The sequence below is a fragment of the Nelumbo lutea genome, chromosome 3, assembly GCF_056320005.1.
Source record: "Nelumbo lutea isolate HS-2025 chromosome 3, American lotus-T2T, whole genome shotgun sequence".
NCBI lineage: Eukaryota > Viridiplantae > Streptophyta > Magnoliopsida > Proteales > Nelumbonaceae > Nelumbo > Nelumbo lutea.
In genome coordinates this window covers 4729312-4748542 of record NC_142686.1, presented here as the reverse complement: position 1 = coordinate 4748542, position 19231 = coordinate 4729312, and the positions used below count along the sequence as shown (strand labels likewise).

Here is a 19231-nt window from a genome sequence, read left to right as displayed (position 1 = left end):
GGCCATGATGCAAGGAGGCGTCTAACGCTACTATGCTCGTGGAGTAATCCTCAATTGCAAGTTCTCCAAAGCATGAATGATGAATCTACGAAAAAAAAGAGAAATCATCAAGGAACTAAAATAAAAGCGAAATTCTCATGACTAGAATTTGTTCTACATTCGCATAAAATAACTCTCCCCTACTAGTCACTAATAACGGGAGAATGGATATTGTTTGAATAAGCTTGGGTGAAGGCGTCAAGGGTGATCTCTGATTTGCGACGGTGATGCAGGTAGTGTTTGTAAAAGCTTTTATTTCTTTTAAGACATGAGACCACACATTAAATAATTTTTAAGTATTTATAGGTGTTTGGTAGAAAGGTGGGGAAAAATTACTTTTTTTTTAAAGTATTTTTTGTAAAAGTGATTTTAAATTGATTTTTTTAAGTACTTCTTGAAAAAATATTTCTCCAAAATAATAAGATGAACCGGTCCTTGACAAATTTTTATAATAACTAAAATACCCCACGAAGTTATTCTTCCTCCTCCGTTTGGCCTCTGGTCTGAAACTCTGAATGGCTGGCGGACACGTTGCCTACTGTGTGACAATGCAACGCAATATTGGGGAGGCGGGGGGACACATCAAAAGGATTCCCCTTTCTACTTTCTTTCCCCCTCCCGCCTCTTCCTCCACCACCAGTCCACCACTCAACCTTCTTCACATTTTCAAAAACCCTAGTCAGAATCCTTACCAGTCACCGCTAATCAACCTCTCTCAAATTTTCTGCAACGGAAAGGATCAGGGACAGGCTAGAAGAAAAATAACAAGGACAAAAAGGATCTTCGAAATTCTTGTTCATTCTCTCCTCTTCAAGAAAAAAAAAAAAGCAAGGAAAAACAGAAGTTTAATTTTTGAACTTCCTTCTCTCCATTCCTGTTCAATCTATTCGAATTTGATCAGTTTTGGAAACAAGAGCGAACCTTTCAAAATTTATACAGAGAATGCAAATGCCTTCCAAAACTAGGTTTTGAAAATTTTTCAAGGACCAGTTTCTTTATTTTTTCTTTAGTCGTTGAAGGAAAAGGGCATTTAGTTTAGACAAAAAAAAAAAGAAAAAAGGGGAAATGGGAAATATTGAAAGCAGTAGCGGTGGTGGTTGTAAAAGTAGGCGAAGACATGGGAATCATCATAGCCACCCATCACCCCATCCTCCCCAACCTCCTCAGCCTAAAATCATCGGAAAATGCTACGTTTTCGCCGCAACAACCCCTTACCCTCCCCAATACCCTAACTACAACCAGCCTCAGTACCATCAATACCCTGGCTATTACCCTCTGCCACCAACAATGTCGATCCCATTACCCGCTCCATATGATCACCAGATTCACCACCATCGTGGCGGTGGTGGTGGTCCCATGCCGATCCTATTCATGCAAATTGGGCCACTGGCATTATCACTGTGGGATTTGAAACAAGGTTATTTTTATTATTATTATGATAATTTTTTTATTATTATTATTATTATTAATTGGATTCACATGATAATTCACGTGGCATGTGGACTCTCAGCTGAAATTTATAATATAACATGTGAAAAATGTTGTATATATGCAAGTGAAGTGAGGGTTAAAATTGTCATTTGTAAAAATATAAGCAAGAGAAAGTAGTTTACTAAACATTCCCATCCCAATAAGTACTTACAAATATAATAAGTGACTTGAAAAGGTGGATTACCAAATAGCCTAAAGGGTTGTTAGAATAATTACTTCTTGTGAAACAAGTACTTAATCATCAAACAGGGTCATAATGCAACTCGGATTTCCTACTACTTTCTCTACCCGTGCCCTACCCCACAATTGCAGTGGCACATCTCACAATATAACATTGCGATGTGTGGCTGAAGGCGAATAGTGTGTGGATAGAGAGTAGTGGGCAGGAAATCCGGTTTGGTTGTTAAGTTAAAACACTAGGACATAAAGAGGTGGAGCATATGCTTGGAGATTTGGAGTTTTAGGGTCTGTTTGGTGGGATCGAAATGGTCTATTTACGTATACTGTTTGAAATGGGAATTAGAATCAGCACGAATGAGAATTAATTCCCAAGGGAGGGGCACGGAATGACCATACCATTCCAGCAGAATGGGAATGGGATTCCAGCTCCACCCAACCAAACGGTTGGAATCACAATTCCAATTCTAAACGCCTATTCCTACAAACCAAGCAGGGCACTAGTGTTTTTATTTTGGGTAAAATACAAAAACCTCCCCTCTATTTTTGAAAAATTCGACAAATACCTCCCTTCCATCAATAACCAACACAAAAAAACGTTAAAGTGATGATCAATTTTTTTAAATACCTATTTTACCCTTTACGAATTATTATGCTCTATTTTTACTAAAATACCCCTATCTCAACAATTTCATAATCCACTCGAATTGTTCATCTTCTTCCTCATGAAGCACAGTGGCGGAATGGCATGCACTCCCCCCTCCAACCTTTAATTTCTTTTTTCTCTCTCTCTCTAACACCCCCTCGGTTACCGATTTCATCTATTCGAGCGGTAGTAGTGGCTGAACTACTGTGACCACCCCATACCACTTCTGCAACTATGGTCCCCATTTTTCTCAATCATTCTCTCTCTCCCTCTCTTTTTTCTTCCCTCAATTCCTTCCATTTGTAACCTGAAGCGACCGCCTCTACCAATCAATCATCTGTTTTTCATCCGTCGACTAGGTCTGAATCTCTAGACTCCCTCTTAACTTTTTCTTCCATTATCTTTACATTTCTTGTTTTTTTTTTTCATCTTCCCCTCTCTAGCATTTTTTTTTCCTTTTATTTTATTCCCATACCTCTCCACCATGCTTCCTCCTGTAATGAACGAGAAATTAGAGTACAGTTCCCATTGCTGAACGAAATTCTTAGTATCATTGTTGGACGGGTACTGGGAATCGGTAAGCATCGTCATCGGATGTGTTAGTGGACTAGATAATTAAGCTGTAAATACCATTTTCCCATCCCTATGCAGTGAAACTTTGTATTGATGACCATTGACGGGTCTGTCTCGGTTCATCCATACAATTGTCTTGTCCATTAAGTTGGTATACCAGATTGAGAAGTTGTACGGTTTGTGCCCATCGGGTAGAATCCACAGATGAACCATTTGTTAGGGGAGATAGAACGTTTGAAGCAAAATCTTCGATGATAGACAGGAACATCTATTCAAATAACTCCTTGGGGTTGAAAATGCAAAAGAAGAGTAAAAGAAGAAGACACTGAACATAAGAGAAAAAAGGGATGATTGGACAAGGAATTGGGTGTCCCATGTTGGAATAAAGATAAATTGATCTTAGAATTCATCTGAAATATTTTTGGAAAATTTGGGTTCCACCCTGATTTCTGGTTTCTATGGACAAACATCGAGTTAATGCTTTTACCAAGGAGGACACTCAAATTTGCAGTAATAACGTAAAGGCTATGAATGAAAAGGAACATTGTCATTGGCTAATCATCGCCAGAGGCTCATCTCCTTTTCTCTTCAAGGTTCATTGAATTCATTTTCATTGGAAGTAATCAGTGTTCGGCGGAACCAGTAGTTTGCTAGGAAAGTTACTCAATCAAACTTCACCGAAATTGGCTATTACCGTCAATTTTTTAAAGGCACATGTGTAGAAGTTCTGGAGGTAGTTCCGACAGTTTGTGAGAGAAAACTCTTACAATTGCACATCTTCGCAAGTTCTAGAGGCAGTTCCGATAATTCGTGACAGAAAACTCTTACAATTGCATATCTTCACAAGTTCTGGAGGTAGTTCCAGCTAATAGAAGTTGTTTAGAGTCGGTGAAGGCCAAGCTGGAGGTTGGCGTCCTTACAATCTCCTTGGCCAAGCTGTCCATGGACTAGATCAAGGGCCCAGAGTGGTCGAAATCGAAGGTGGTGAGGGGGAACAAGCAAAGCTGAGTGAGGCCAGTACTAGTTGTACCAAAACACAAGAAATATATAAACTAATTAAAAAAAGGGTAAAATGGGTATTTAAAAACATTTGATGCATGGGTTTAATGTTTTTCGTTTGGATCAATGAGGGAAGGGAGGTTTTTGTTGAATTTTTTAAAAATTCAAGGGAGATTTTTGTTGAAGTAAAATTACAGGAGAGGTTTTTATGATCATCAGAAACTTAAGGGGAGGTTTTTGTATTTTACCCATTTATTTTTTCAGTTGATCCCAGTATCCCACTTCTCCGCTCATTTGGAACGGAATAAACAAGAATTTAACGATGAAAAAAAGTTTGACAGAGGAGGAGGTAAGAAAAGGGAGGGATAGATCTCTAATCAGCCGATAGTGGAGGTGAGGGGAACTTTTAGATATTTTATCAGCCGATATTAACAATGGGTCATGAATTACGACGAATATGGTATTGACCTTGATAGTTTAAAAATAGCGACGATGACTACTCAAAACTTGCCCTAGAGCTAGAAGCAAGAGGAATTGAAGATATTGACACCTCAAAGCGAAGTTACTGGTTGCCTACAAGAAATCAAACCTCTGCCTGGCTTTAGCGAACGTTGCCAGGCTAAACAAATGGAAATTTTCCCCAACCAAAAGCAGGGAACAACTACATGACAGGCATCATTGGGACGAGAACGTTTTTGTTTTTATTTCTTTTTAAAATTGCATGTCAGTAGAAAAATTGAAACACGTTCTTGAATTGTGTTTTCGACCTTTTGTTTTGAAAAATATGAACAAGTTGGCATATGTTGCTTAAAAAACAGTTTGTGTTTTTAAAACTGTCGAAATAATGGATTTTAGAACAAAAACCAATTTTATGATATCAAAACACCAGATGGAAAAATGCTCTTTAAAAACAAAATACACATACAAAACCAGCAATACGTTTTACTGTGTTTTTTGTTTTATGAACCAATTCACATTGAAGAGCACTCCCGAAATTGTAATCCACAAACCTCATTCTACTTTGAAGGCCATAAATAAACATGGTACCTTGAGAATAAAATCAGCCGGTTGTACACTGGAGGCATTGATACGAAACCTTCCTCTAATGTGTAAACAAAATTGCCTGCAAACAGGACTAGATCCCCTTCTTGGCTAAGGCCATTAACTAACAGAACACAACTTGGGGGAAATTGATCATAAATCATAATTTATAAGTTCTCGGGTTGAAGAGACTTTCAAGGCTTCACCTAATCTTCCTGCGCGACAATCCAATTATGATCTATAGTGAAAGATGAACAACCTAGTAGGCTAGTACTTGATGTCCATCTTGTGTAATCAATCTATAAACTGCCTCTTCAACCTTTCTTTGCTTGAAATGCTCTTCTGCCCCCTTTTAACTTCCGCATCTCCCCAAACAGGAATGCTCCTCACACTTCAACGGTTCAACCAAGGCAGGTGGACCTTACCCTTCCAACACAAGGATGTCAGGAGAGTGTCTTGTAAGCATCCAAAGTAGGAGTACAAATATTCCTCACCATTTGATCAAAGACCTCTCTTAACCCTTTAAATCCAGTTTATAGAGTCCAATATGTATATTAGTTTTCTTGGTGCAGGAAACGGGAGCCTAGAGTCTTCGCCTATTCTGTCTTCAGCACCATTAACTGCCTTTTCCACACTTCTTTGTTCCGAAAAGCTCCTCCACCACTTTATCTTGCACTTTTTTAACTAAGAAGGCTCCTTATGTATGTCAATAAAAGGACTGAAAGCTAGTGGTGACTTCCCCTTCCAGCACAAGGATGCCAACTGCCCAGTGTTTAGTAAACATCTAAAGTGGGAGGACACCCATTCTTCACCATTTGATCAAAGATCCCAAGGGTATTCTCATCTCTGTTAACTTGAGGGCTCTACTTAATGTTTGCTACAACCCCATACAGCAAGCTGCATGAGGTGTTGTAGCTTGTAGGCCTTAAGTATCAATCTTAACTCAAGCTTCTCCATCTCATTGAAGTTCTGCTGTGCTTCACCAATTAGTCCTTCGTTACACAAACCTCATTGAAGTTCTGCTGTGCTTCACCAATTAGCCCTTCGTTACACAAACCTCATTGAAGTTCTGCTGTGCTTCACCAATTAGCCCTTCTTTACACAAACCACAAACAAAAATGGAATAAGTAGCACAGTTAGGGAAGCAATTATCCTTCAAAATCTCAAGTTGGAGAGATTTAGCCTTGTCCAAAAGAACCACCTCAGAAAAACCCTTGATTAAAAATCGAGGACAAAACCTCTCCCCATCTTCTTGTTCAATAACTACATTGCATCATCAGCTTTATCTGCTTTTGAGTACCCCTTGATCATGATAACATATAATATAAGGTTAGGGAATATGTTCTGTTCAAACATTCTCCACCACTTAACACCAGCTCTAAACAATCCATCAATCAAACAGCTATACCCATTTATCCCCAGAACAAATTCATTCTTACTTAATGATCCGAGCAGCTTGAGAGCCTCGTCTATTCTATCCAATTTAGATAACCCATTAAGCCCGTCTATTCTATCCAAGAGTCTGTATGCATCACAGTTCTCTTAGCTTGGCAGAGACCATAAAGAATTATGTTATGGACCATTGTGTTGGGAGAAATACCTCCTTTTGTCATTTAGTCAAACATTTGGAGCATGTCCTTGGTTTTCCTTGATTTGCAGAATGCATCAATGAGAATGGCAAAAGTGGGTCAAGTCAGATAGCAACCAGATTTCACAATTTGGCTATAAACTGCCAACACTAAACATAAATACATCTTTCTTTATCTGAAGACATACGATATATTGTAAGTACTAAGTAGTATTTGGCCTGCAATCAAGTTTTTTCATCCTCCCAGACAACTCAACAGTCATCTAAAACATTAGAGTTCATTAAGCAATTTCCAGTCCAACTCAAAACAGAGCATATTAATTATAAAATTGCGGGATATCAACTGCAAAACCGCTTTCATTTCATCACCTAGATGAAATCAAAAAACCCAACTAGAGATTTTGCTATTGTTGAAGAACAGAAGTAATGATGTTTTGCAAACTGAAGGGACGGCCTCTCAAACAGGTCTTCAATGGGAATGGCAGTGGCTAGGATGGTTTGTACTTCGTTGGAGACCGTGAAGTCAATATTGGAGATGTTTTCTTTTTTTTGATAATTAATATTGGAGATGAAGTTTTTTTTTATAATTAATATTGGAGATGAATGTTTTTTTTATAATTAATATTGGAGATGAATGTTTTTTTTTTATAATTAATATTGGAGATGAATGTTTTTTTATAATTAATATTGGAGATGAATGTTTTTTTTATAATTAATATTGGAGATGAATGTTGAGAAATGGAAGGAGAAAAACCTGTTCTTTTGAGGTGGATTGGGAGATGGGTGGCGGAACTGAAGCAGATATTTTCATTATGATGAAGAAGTATTAGATTTTGAAGGTCTGGTTTTAAAGGATTCAAGGAGGAAGGTGGTCTGCCGTCTGCCCATCTCAGACAGCAGTAGAGAAATAAAAGAATAAAGGAGGCATTCTTAGACAGAGGTTTTGATTGTTCAATTGTGAATGTTGGAGTGCCATCAAGATTTGAAGTTTATGGTCGTTTCAGACGGATACTTCCATCATGTCTGAGCTATCTGAGGTTTGTCTTATGACTTCAAATGCCATATCACATAGATTCTGGATTTCACCCACTAAAAGACAAAACAAAAGTCATGCAGTTCAGCAACTTCACCAAGGATTTGTGATAACTCTTGATCAACAGATCAAGGTTTGAACTTTAAAGGGCAAAGGTGGAGGCAAGGCGGTTGGGTCTTGGAGAGGGAAGGGATTAGACTAAAGGTGTTTAGACACATTAAGCCTGAGGATTTGTAATAACTCTTGGTCAAGGTTTTAAAAGGCCAAAGATGGAAGTGCGACATTTGAGTCTTGGAGAAGCAGGGAATAAGCCTCAAGACCTGCGTGTGTGGTAGTTGAGGCCTTTTTTTTTCAATTATTAAAAAAAGAAAAGCCTCAAGGCATGTGTGTGTGTGTGGAGTACAATTTATTTCTTTTATGATTTATATTCAACTTATATATTTCTTTTTTAATACATACATAGTCTTTTTAATATGAATTCTATGTTTATGAGATTTTGTTTTATATTTATAACATTTTCAACCTAAATGAAATAATCTGTTCATTTACCTACATATATAGATCAAACTAAATTTATTGGTGAATTTTTTTATGTATTTTGCAATGCAATTTATAGGAGGTAGAAATATAACATTGAGTTAGAGCACTTATAAATGGTAACTCTGAACTTAAAAAATATGTAGCTGCATCTGTAACATCATAGCAGTTAGATGATGCAAGCAGCCAAGGATTTCCCAATGAATTCCTTTAGTTTTACAGAATTATGGGCACAGAACTACTTAAAATCTTAACTTGAATTCACAACAACAAATTAACTTGAGAGGACTTTTTTTCTTTTTGATAAATGATGAAACTTGACGGGATTCACAACTGAAGAAGATGAATATTACATTTACATAATTATTACAGTATATGACGAGTATGCCTAAGTACTCCAAAATGATGTGATTATGGCATTAAAACAACAAGGAATAAAAAGCATACAAGCTGTAACTTAGCAGGCAATTTGAATTCGGAACAAGTCTCTGATGTGACCAGAACGCTGACCTATACACAAATCCCAACTGCTATGTACTGAGTTTTCTCCTTGGATTGTGCAGAACTGCAGGTGTTCCTTCAAACAAGTTCAACAAATAGTTCTCTAGATCCTCTGGTGTATACTTTATGTACTTCCCAGCATGTCTTCCACTTTCGAGATGGCTACCGAACCTCCCCACAAATGAGCGATATGCTGGAAGGACTTTCTCTGATATAGATATTCGAAGTTCTTCACGAAGTTGAGGATCTGGAACCTTCCATGCTGTCTGGTTCCTACAAATTTCTTCAAAACCCAAGTTAAAGCTCTTAAACCTCTCCTTAAGAGCTACCTTGGATACATTACTTAGGCTCCCACCACCCCCAATACCTTCATCCTTTAAGCAAGATAGCACCTTGCTCCAAGAAGCTCTAAGATAACTTGTAGCATACTGCCGTATCTGGCTGCGACGCTTTCGGACCCAGTGATCTCCCAAAAGCTTGCCAAGCTCAGAATCTTTCACTTTCTGAACTATGTAAAGTATATTGTTCATCAGGAATACATACTGCATTGCAGTATCCTCATAGTACTTTGATTTTTCCTCAAGGTTTGATTCCAGAGATGAAATTAATGATCGCAAACGGTTACCTATTGGAGATGTGCTGCCTAATTTCAAAGCCTCATCATTATCACCATCGAAGCGATCTGTATCATCAGTACTGCCTTCTAGGAGCAAATTTAGTGAATCACTGTAATCTACAAGCAATCTTACATAGTTCATCACATAACGTGTCAGTGGGTGAACCTCACCACCTTGGATTGTTTTGCGTGACGTCTCGCTTTGAACAGCATTTTCAAACTCAGCAAATGTGCCCTTTGCTGCCTCACCTAGGCCAGCCAGTATACCCCGTGCCTCACTATAGACAAAATTGCAAGATTCATCAGAAAATAATGATTGCAAATCTCGCAACACATCTGCTAGTGCCTCATACATGTCAAGTATCCGAAATAGCTTCTCTGAAGACCTTAGTCCAATTGCAATTGCCTCACCAAAATTAAGCAGATGCATCACACAGCCTTTTGCAGTCTCAGAAAAACAGACCTCTTTGATCAGTTCAGAACCACCAAAAACTTGATCACAAAGCCGCCTCTCCCCTATCAAAAGAACTCTAACAACGATCTTAACAGCCTGGATCCACTTCTTCATCTTCTCATCCAGTGACTTCCACTCAATCTTCTGCACTTCCTCAATGCTCAGCTTCTCGATGCCAAGAATTGATAGACACTCATCCAAAGTATCGCGACGGACACTACAGTAAACCTGACAGCACTCCTTCTCATACCCCGACCTAATCATCCCGTCGGCTATCTCCTTGAGGTCAGCAATTGCATCCGGATGGATCAAGTCGGCAGAGAGATCATCCCCTAAGATCCCTCCTCTCTCCTCAGAGCAGCTCTCATGTTCATCCTCAGCAGAGCTCTCAAAGTCCTCAATGTCTCCATCGTTGGAGGTAAATGAGAGAGAATTTCTACGGATTGATCCATAAAGCTTCTCAGCATCGAGAGGGACCGTGTTCCGGATCAGGATGTGGCGGAACTCCTCCTCGAGCCTTGACATCGCAAGCTGCAGAACGCTCTCAGCACGGTCCATGACTTCGCCGTCCGATGACAGCGTCAGATCCTCAGTCAACTGGAGGATCTCATCAACGGCCGAGAGGTAAGCAGCCGCCTCATCGGGGGAATCCTCCCAGGGTGAAGAATGATGCCGATAAGTACCCGACTTGGATTCCCATCGAAGAACGATCTTCTCTGCTTCTTCGAATCGCTCTTCAGTCTTGCTCCGACCGGCACCTCCACCGCCTTTAGAAAGCAACTCGGTGATAGTAGAGAGACGATTGTCGAAGCTGGAGAGGATCAAAATCATATCCTCCGTAACGTTTTTTGAAGTCCCTAAGCTCTTCACAATCTGTTGAGCTGCGGCCATTACCCTCTCATCTCCATCAACAGTGGCCGCCATCTTTCCCTAATTACTTCTGATTTTGATTCTTCCGATTTAAAGTTTGGTTTAATAAATTAGGGTTTTCAACGCGATAGAAAGAAATTGAAGAAAGGAGGCAAAAATGATTGAAAAGACTGACCTGTTTCTATAATTTAGGGTTTCAGTGGAGAACTTCAAGCTGCAATTTCCATCATCACCATGTCTGCACTGTCTTCCGGCCTTGCCAGGACGTTTGGCCGGCTCAACTCAATTGAACGCCTCTACTTCAACTGAGGAACGTTCGTTCACTTTTATCCTTGATCCTTCCAGTGTGAATTAGCTGGACTTGACCTCCTCCGTCGAGTTCAGTTTTGCTCCTTAAAACAGTAAAGAAGGATGAAGTGCTCCTTTTCACGGTTAGATGTTAAACCACGTAACTGATTGGCCAGCTTGACAGATAAAACTTGTAAGAACGCGAAACCGGATTTGCGTTTTACACCAACCTCACGGCACATCGCAGCCGTGTAATAGAAACATCTTGCCATAAATAACAAAATCAAGTACGGGAAAAGTAATGTTTAAAAGAGGCTGTGATGTTGGTGTGAGGCGCGGTGTGCAAGGAGCAAATCCGGATTCAAAGAACGCGGTCTGTTGACCGAGCAACCGTCGAAGGCAATAAAGAAGAGTGACGAGTCTGTTGATCCGTCAAGGTTTATCGGTTGGACTTCACATCTGCGCCCCACACAGCACATCCCTTGTATTGGGAACATCTTCCGATAATTGTACTAATTCAAATCTGCGCCCCATTCGCTCTCGCCCCACAAATTCCTCACTCGTCCGTAGTGCGCCATCTGTCCCTTCACACACTGTTCACTTTTCCGCATGCTGGGCCAACGGGACGTCCGTTAACTCCTCCCGTTAGCCCCAAAACTCCCAAAACATATTCTTTGAAATCTCAAAATCCTATGCAGCTGGTCCCTGACCCCTCGTTCTTCTCCCATCACCCGAGTTCTCTTCTCCTTCTCCGGCACCGGCGATCAACAACAACCGGTGGGTACTCTCCGGCTCAACTTTTTCACACATTTCTTATTTTTTCTTTTTTTTTTTCTGATATTTTGGTTTTTCAGAAATCAGAGAAACCGGCGGCAACAGTACTTTGTCCTCCGGATCCGGCGATCATCCGGAGGCACTCTCCAGCTCTCATATTTGAACTTCTTTCACACATTTCTTATTTTTTTCTGATGTTTTGGTTTTTCAGAAATCAGAGAAACCGGCGGCAACTTGCAGCAACATGTGGAGCAGTGGGAGCACCACTTCTTGTGCTCAAGCTCTCATCCACTCTTTTGTATTCGGCAGCCACTGGGATGCTGCTGGTGATTAACAAGATCCAGCCATCTCAACTAGCCGACGAACAACGTAACGCTACTAGGCTGTTCAAGCAGCTTAATGGGCAGATCCGAACAACCCTTGCCCTTGACAATCCTACTACTATGGATGTCAAGGACGCCATGGTGAAGGTATTGGCGCTTGACAAGGCCTACCCCCTTCCCCTGCTTGGAACAATGCTCGACAAGTTCCCTGCAACTGTAGAGACTGCTGTGTGGTGGCCGCAACAGCAGAAACGCCGCAGTCATCGGAGAGCCGAGAAGAACGGCTGGAGTGGGAAGCTGGAAGAGGAAATGAAGCAGATTGTAGAGCTGCTGAAGAGGAAAGATATCCAAGAGTATGTGAGGTTCAGCAAATTAGCTTAAGTTAGAAAGATCTTAGCAATTACTGGTCCTTTACTCACTGGCCTGGCTGCCGTTGGGTCTGCTTTGGTGGGAATGGGATCGCCGTTGCATGGATCTTGGGCTGTGTTTTTGGGTGTGGTTGCTGGAGTTATGGCAAGCGTGGTGAATACCTTGGAGCATGGTGGGCAAGTAGGAATGGTGTTTGAGATGTATCGGAGCTCTGCTGGCTTCTTTAGACTCATGGAAGAGTACATAAAGTCCACTCTCAAGGAAGGGAAAGCGGGGAGAAGAGAGAATAGAGAGTTATTTGAAATGAGGGTGGCTTTACAACTCGGTAGGAGCATTTCAGAGCTTAGAGATCTCGCTGCGTCGTCGGCATCTTCATCAAGATAGTTTGCAAGCAAGCTCTTCTGATTTTTTTTCACTGGATCGATTTTGATACCTACGTAGTACGTACGTGGTTACACAAAGCTTCCTCTGGTGTTTTAATCCTCAAAGCCCCTCAATTTCACGGGAGGGGCTAACGGACGCGCACCCGGGACAAGCGAACTGTGTGTGAAGGGACAGATGGCGCACTACGGGTGTGTGGGGCATTTGTAGGGCGAGAGCGAGTCGGGCGCAGATTTGAACTCTAATTGTACAGGAAATGATGTGATATCACTGAGAGATGTTACATTACAATATGGATGTGCCGTGGGGCATTGTGGGGCGAAGATGTGAATTCTCCATCGGTTGGTAATTACGGATATTTATTGAGTCCGGATCTCCTGTACATGAGAACTCTACCCATATGTATGGTACTTCTGTATAATATTATGTAAGGGGAGATGTTCCCAATTCATAGGGGTAGTGTATTATGGGTAAGCCTGGGCAGGAGATCCCCAGTCATATTTATTACCCTTAAACTTTCATTTGTGACAAAGAACTCTCTTAACTTTCATTTTGCAATAATGATGATGAAATGTATTAAATTAGTAAAATATTTATTTGAACTTTCTTTATTTTTTCTCTTTGTCATTTTTCTTAAACCTAATTGATCTAAAAATACATTCATTTTCTCCAAAGACTCCTAAGGGCTGCATTTGGCATTCTTTATTTTAAGGGCATTTAAACTGCAAAGATAAATCTTTAAAATAAGGAATGCCAAATGCAGCCTAAGAACTATTGTCCTCTTTAAATTTCAATTGCAACAAAGACACCTTGATCTTTCACTTTGCAACAATGCCCCTTAGCCATTAAAATAAGATAACAAAATGTAGTAAATTATCAAAATATCCACTTGACTTTCATTATTTTTTCCTCATTCTTTTCTCTTAAACCCTAATTGACCCAAAATTATCTCCAAGAAAAATATTCCCAGGGTTAGTGACTATTAGGGATGCAAGCGGATTGAATCGGATTCAAATCAGCGTATTACAAATCTGATCCAACACTATTCATGTCGGATATGATCCGAGTGAATCTGAAAAGACTCAATTTGAATTTGAATCCTATCGGTAAGTCGGATCTTCGGATTTGATCCAATCCAACTTGTTTTCTTTAAAAAATAATAAATTATTGTAAGAAAAATAAATATAGTAATTTAAATAAAGTAAAAACAAAAATACAAATATTTTCTTAATTATTTTCATCGTATATACATGTTTTTTATAACAAATTCATAAAAATATAATATAAAATATATTTATAAATAAATAAAGAACATGTATGTATTATATGTTTATATTTATAAATATATAATAGAGGAGTGATCCGAATTTGACCAAATAGGATCAGATTGGAATCCATTTGCACCCCTAGTGACTATTACACCTTGAACTTTCACTTTGCAACAATACCCCTTATTCATTAAGTCAAATGACGAAATGTATTAAATTACTAAAACATCCACCTAAACTTTCCTTTTTTTTTCTTCGTACTTTTCTCTTAAACCCTAATTCATCCAAAAAAATCTCCATTTATCCAAACAAAAATAGCTAAAATAATAATAATCATGTCAATAACATAGAAAAACAGCTTTATGTAAATTATTGTTTCATTTCATTGACATGAATGCATGATGCATCTCATCATCTTAAAATATAAAAATTACCCGCTCCTTTCTCCAATGAACCAAAAAATAAATAAAAAACAAATGAAACCTTAAAATTATATCTATTAGAAAGAAACCTCCACCATTTCATCTAAATATTGAATCTAACAACCAATCTAAAAGGATTTATTAGAGCAAACTAGAGGAATTCAATATTATATTTAAAAAATTAATCTAATCACAAATCGTTCAAATAAATAAGAAAAATGTAGATTTGGAATTTAAAAAATCTTAAATAATTGGATGAGAATGTTTTTTGAAATTAACTGATGGGAATCTATTGGATGGGATACTTGTTGCAAAGTAAAAGTTTAAGGGGTCTTTTATCAAAAATGAAAATTTAAGGGGATAATCATCACTGATAATTGCCTGTATTTTGTATACATATGTAGATTAAATTTGGTTATTTTGGGGTATCCAATATTTCACACCAGAGGGGATTAAGGAGTGGGGGACAGATCAGGGTGCATCATGCACGTGAAAAATCCAGTCACCTCATAACGGAGAGCAGTTACACGAATTTGATCACAGAGGGATGCAAGTTACCATATCAGTTAGTCACGTGATCAAACCTGTGTAAAGCTCGCTCACTTAGCTCAAGCTGTTAAAAGTATATATTTTTTATGTATTTATGCCTTATTTATGGTCAATTCAATTGTAGAATTTATATTTTTAATAATGTATTTATAAGATTTGTCAGTTTTCTAGTGATATTTAATATATATCTCAAATATTCATACGATATAATTGTCTTTCCAAAACCTCTTATGATACATATACTTTGAATCTTGTTCCAAATTCCAATCGCAAACTCTTATTCACATTGTCGATGACTTGGTACTTGAGATGATTACTTAGCATAGCTTATAGGGGGTGTTCTTTTCTGGATTTTGAGAGGGGGTGGGGGTTGGTCAATGAGATTTTGATTCTCATTGACCAAGAGCCCTATGATATTTTTTTTTCTGATTTAAGTGATACTCATTTCCTAGGTGGGTAAATAAATTTTTCACGTAAGGGAAAGTTATCAACACTTGAATGGGTCAAAAATACATCCTTTAATAATAGATTTTTATGACTAAAATGGTCATTGCCTTATCTACATGGAAAATAAAAGAACATGATAAATGCAATTACATGGGTAAGCCTTTCCTGGAAAACACTTACCCGGGTAAGTAACTTACCAAAAAACAAATGGGGCCATAAAGTGAAAACATGATTAATCCTACATGATTTGTCCATGGTTTGGCCAATGGGCTTTGCGTGCACCTGACTCCAGCCCCACTACCCCTTTTAAATGGACCCGGCGTGAAGGTCCAAGACCAAAGCAATGTAAAATGCTAGCTCCAGCCAACTTGAATTGCACCCCTGTACAAGAAAATAGATGTTCCTAGTAATTTCAAATTGTGATTCTAAAGTTACTGGTGAGTGGTCATTAATTGATTGAGTTCATCAAATTTCTCTACTTATTTGGACTCAAGTAACAAATAAAACCACAAGCAGACTAATCTGAATGATTAATTACTAATTGATTTAGCAAACAATTTTACAGGAAACTAGGTGTAAGGTAAGGGTGTCAATGGACCAGTTTTGAATTGGACCTCGTCCATTTTAAAATCAATTTGAATAGATTGGATGGACCAACAAGACATGTTGGATTGGGACCAATTCGGTCCAAAATATTTATTAGATTGGATTGGACCTGGACCGTCTGTAACAAAATTATATTGGATTGGGTTGGATTAAGCCAATATCTGGTCCATTGATATAAGATAAGAATATATGTGTCAATGACCGGATTTGGGTTGAATCAATTTAAATCAAAATGAATTTGAACAGATTGAACGGTCCAAACATTGAATTGGACTGGTCCAATTTGGTCTAAAACATTCATTGGATTGGATTGGACCTGGTCCATTTATAAAGGACTCACATTGGATTGGGTCGGATTGGACCAAAACCAGTCCAATTGACACTCCTAGTGTAAGGTACTCTTCAACTGTTAGAGTGTTAGTTATATGTAGAATGATTCTTCTCAAGTTTGGATTAATCGCTAATTAAAAAAAAAAAAGAAAAAAAAGTTGATAATTTAGATCCAATTGCAAGGTGTCAATCGATTGGTTGGTAAGGTCTTCTGCTGGTTGTAGTGGAGGCTTGGGATCAAATTCCACTTGCACCTGGGTTGAGGGGTTTTGGGTTTGGGGGATGGGCTACCCCTGTTGTGTAGTCCCTTAGAGCAAAAAAAAAAAAAGATAATTTAGACCAAATTGCTAACTTTTCCTTTCTTTTCTTTTCTTTTTTTTCTTTTTTTTTTTGTGGAAAGCTGGGCTGAAATATTGGTTACGCCCTGACCACAAATATATAGGCCTATGCCTAAACCTAAACAATAAAACCTAGTTCCAAGCCCAGACTTTCTGGGCCGGGCTGAAAGTGATCACTCCTAAGTAGGTATTGTATACTTAGTTGAATAATGCCAATGGCAAATTGACAATAGACAGCAATGCCACTGGTGTAATTGCGAGTTGAGATGGTCTACTTAGAAGAGCCAGAATCTCCTGTCTACGAGAACTTTATCCATATAACATTGCAGTCATACATGGAGAACATCTCATCCTCCTAAATAGTATTATGTATGGGGAGATATTCCCAATGCATGAAGATAGAATTCTTGTGGGCAGAAGATCTGGAGTCTTTCATAATGCCCTACTCTTTGGGGGATCGGCTGAGATTAAATCAGCCCCCCACAACGTTGTGAGGGGCTGATTTGAACTCGTCAAGACTGTGTACCGGAATAACCGAAAAAGGAAAGGAAAAAATAGATGGCTCCAGCCTTTCAGCTATGAGACACACCACGAACGGGAATTAACACGTGCTTTCTATCACTAAACCATACCACAAAGGTACAAACCACATTTTCTTTGGCATTCATCTCCTCTCATTTCAGAGCATTGAGCATGTTGCATTAAATGATTCAAATCACTCCTCATTAGTGCAGTCATTAGTTTCGACTATCTATTGGTGTAAGAGCATGTGTTGTGTATATAGGGGTGCTCAACAAAAATCGAAAACTGAATCGAAAAATCTGATTAACCGAAATTGATCGATTTGAGATTTTTCAGAAATCGGTAGTATCGATTCAATTTTAGCTAATCCAAAAGAAAATTCAATGACTAATCGAGCTGACCAGTGTATGTGTGTGACTGTGTTATATTACATATATATTAGTTATAGTATTTATAATATATTGTAAATATAAAAAATCAAGAAACTGAATAACTAAATTGTTCAAAAATCAAACTCATTAACTGGTTAACCGATCAGTTTTAGTTCATAATTTTTCAAAAACTGGTGATATAAGTTCATTTTCAGAAAAAAAACTCACATTTCAGTGAACCGAACGATGAACAACACCATTAAGCATATATGTTATATGGGATTTAGCTTTTATGACGTACATAGAACTCAATGCAATCATCCATTGTATATGTATAGATAAAGCATAGGATTCAAACTATGATATCACAAAAGTATGCAACCAATTGACCGGTATCATAAAAGTGTTAATCAATTATGAAGTATTTATCAAAATTAACGTAGGTTTTGATTGGTGAAAATTCTTCTGTATTACATTCTTTTGGCAGTATAGATTTTTTCATAAACATAATAATAAAAAGGAAAATCTCATTCAAACCTACCCACAACTTTTCACTTCACCTTATACTCACAAAGTCACAATAGTTTAAAATATAGTTTTAAAAAATGGCCTGGAAATGAAACTATTCTGGCCATTAGTTTCTGCATTGACGGTTCGACCGTCCAGTTTGAACGAACAGTTTGTTCTGATAATAAAAATAAAATAAAAAATAAAAAATAACTAAAAACTATTGAATAGGTCGACAGTTTGATCGCTTGAATCAATGGATCATTAACCAATTCAACGGTTTTTTATCAGGGATCAGGTTTAAAGTAAAATGGAACCGGTTGCCTAAATAATTCCTGGGCCGAATGGTCCGACCATCTAGGTCAACGACAATTCGAAAACCATAGTTTAAAAATTCTAACACCCCTAATTTTGACACCATACCCCTTGTATTGGCATCAGTTTCTCCACCGTGTTACTAATTCTACAATAAAATTAAAATTTGTGAGATAAGAAAAAATAAAAATCCCCCTAAAAAGTATCTATATACATTAACCATACCCTTTTGGTCACTTTTTATTCAAGTCATTTTACCTATGAAAAATCCAATTAAATAAAATTCCATGAATGAATAATAATAAAAAACTGGTTCAATTTTCCTTCCGTACTTTTTAAATACTTCATCAATGCAATTCAGAAAACTAGGTAAGTGAGTCCCACTTGGAGGTCCGATATTAACTAGTTCCACTTAAAGGCATTGTCTTCATGAAGGTTCCATATTTTACTCCACATATGGGTTTCATACCTATTGGTCTTATTGTGGGTCCCATGTCTGGGCTCAACCTACATGTCGAACATGCAAATCCCACATCCCACCCCATAGTCCCATACCCTAGGCCCCTGGCCGTATTTCCATACTGTGAGGTCCATTTTGTTGGTTAACATATGGGTCCCTATTGTTAATCCTATTTGTGTGTGTCTCCATTTATGGGTTTTACATATTTTAAAACAAATTAAAGTTTCCTTAATCGAAGTGTTTACATTTTTTAATTGTAGAAACTTCAAAAAAATCCTCTCTATAGTTTCATTTTAGCAAAAACTTCCCCTGAATTTTTAAAGAATTCAAGAAAAATCTCCCTTTCTTCAATGACCAAACGGAAAACGTCAAAATTTACAAAATTATCTTGAAACG

The 19231-nt window shown here is 38.2% G+C and overlaps 2 pseudogenes across 2 annotated transcripts; one reads left to right on the top strand and one right to left on the bottom strand.

The window, feature by feature from the left end:
• Positions 1-8398: 8398 nt before the first annotated feature.
• On the bottom strand, positions 8399-11108 carry LOC148862502 (exocyst complex component EXO70B1 pseudogene; annotated as a pseudogene). Of its 2 annotated transcripts, none has more exons than XR_016109608.1 (2): positions 10741-11108; positions 8399-10647 (listed from the first exon to the last, which is right to left on the bottom strand). The product of XR_016109608.1 is annotated as an exocyst complex component EXO70B1 pseudogene, transcript variant X1 (transcript). The 2 variants fall into 2 exon arrangements; XR_016109610.1 differs by having other exon boundaries at positions 8399-10635; positions 10741-10880.
• A 46-nt stretch (positions 11109-11154) lies between these two features.
• On the top strand, positions 11155-12743 carry LOC148862501 (putative F-box protein At4g22030 pseudogene; annotated as a pseudogene).
• Positions 12744-19231: the final 6488 nt, after the last annotated feature.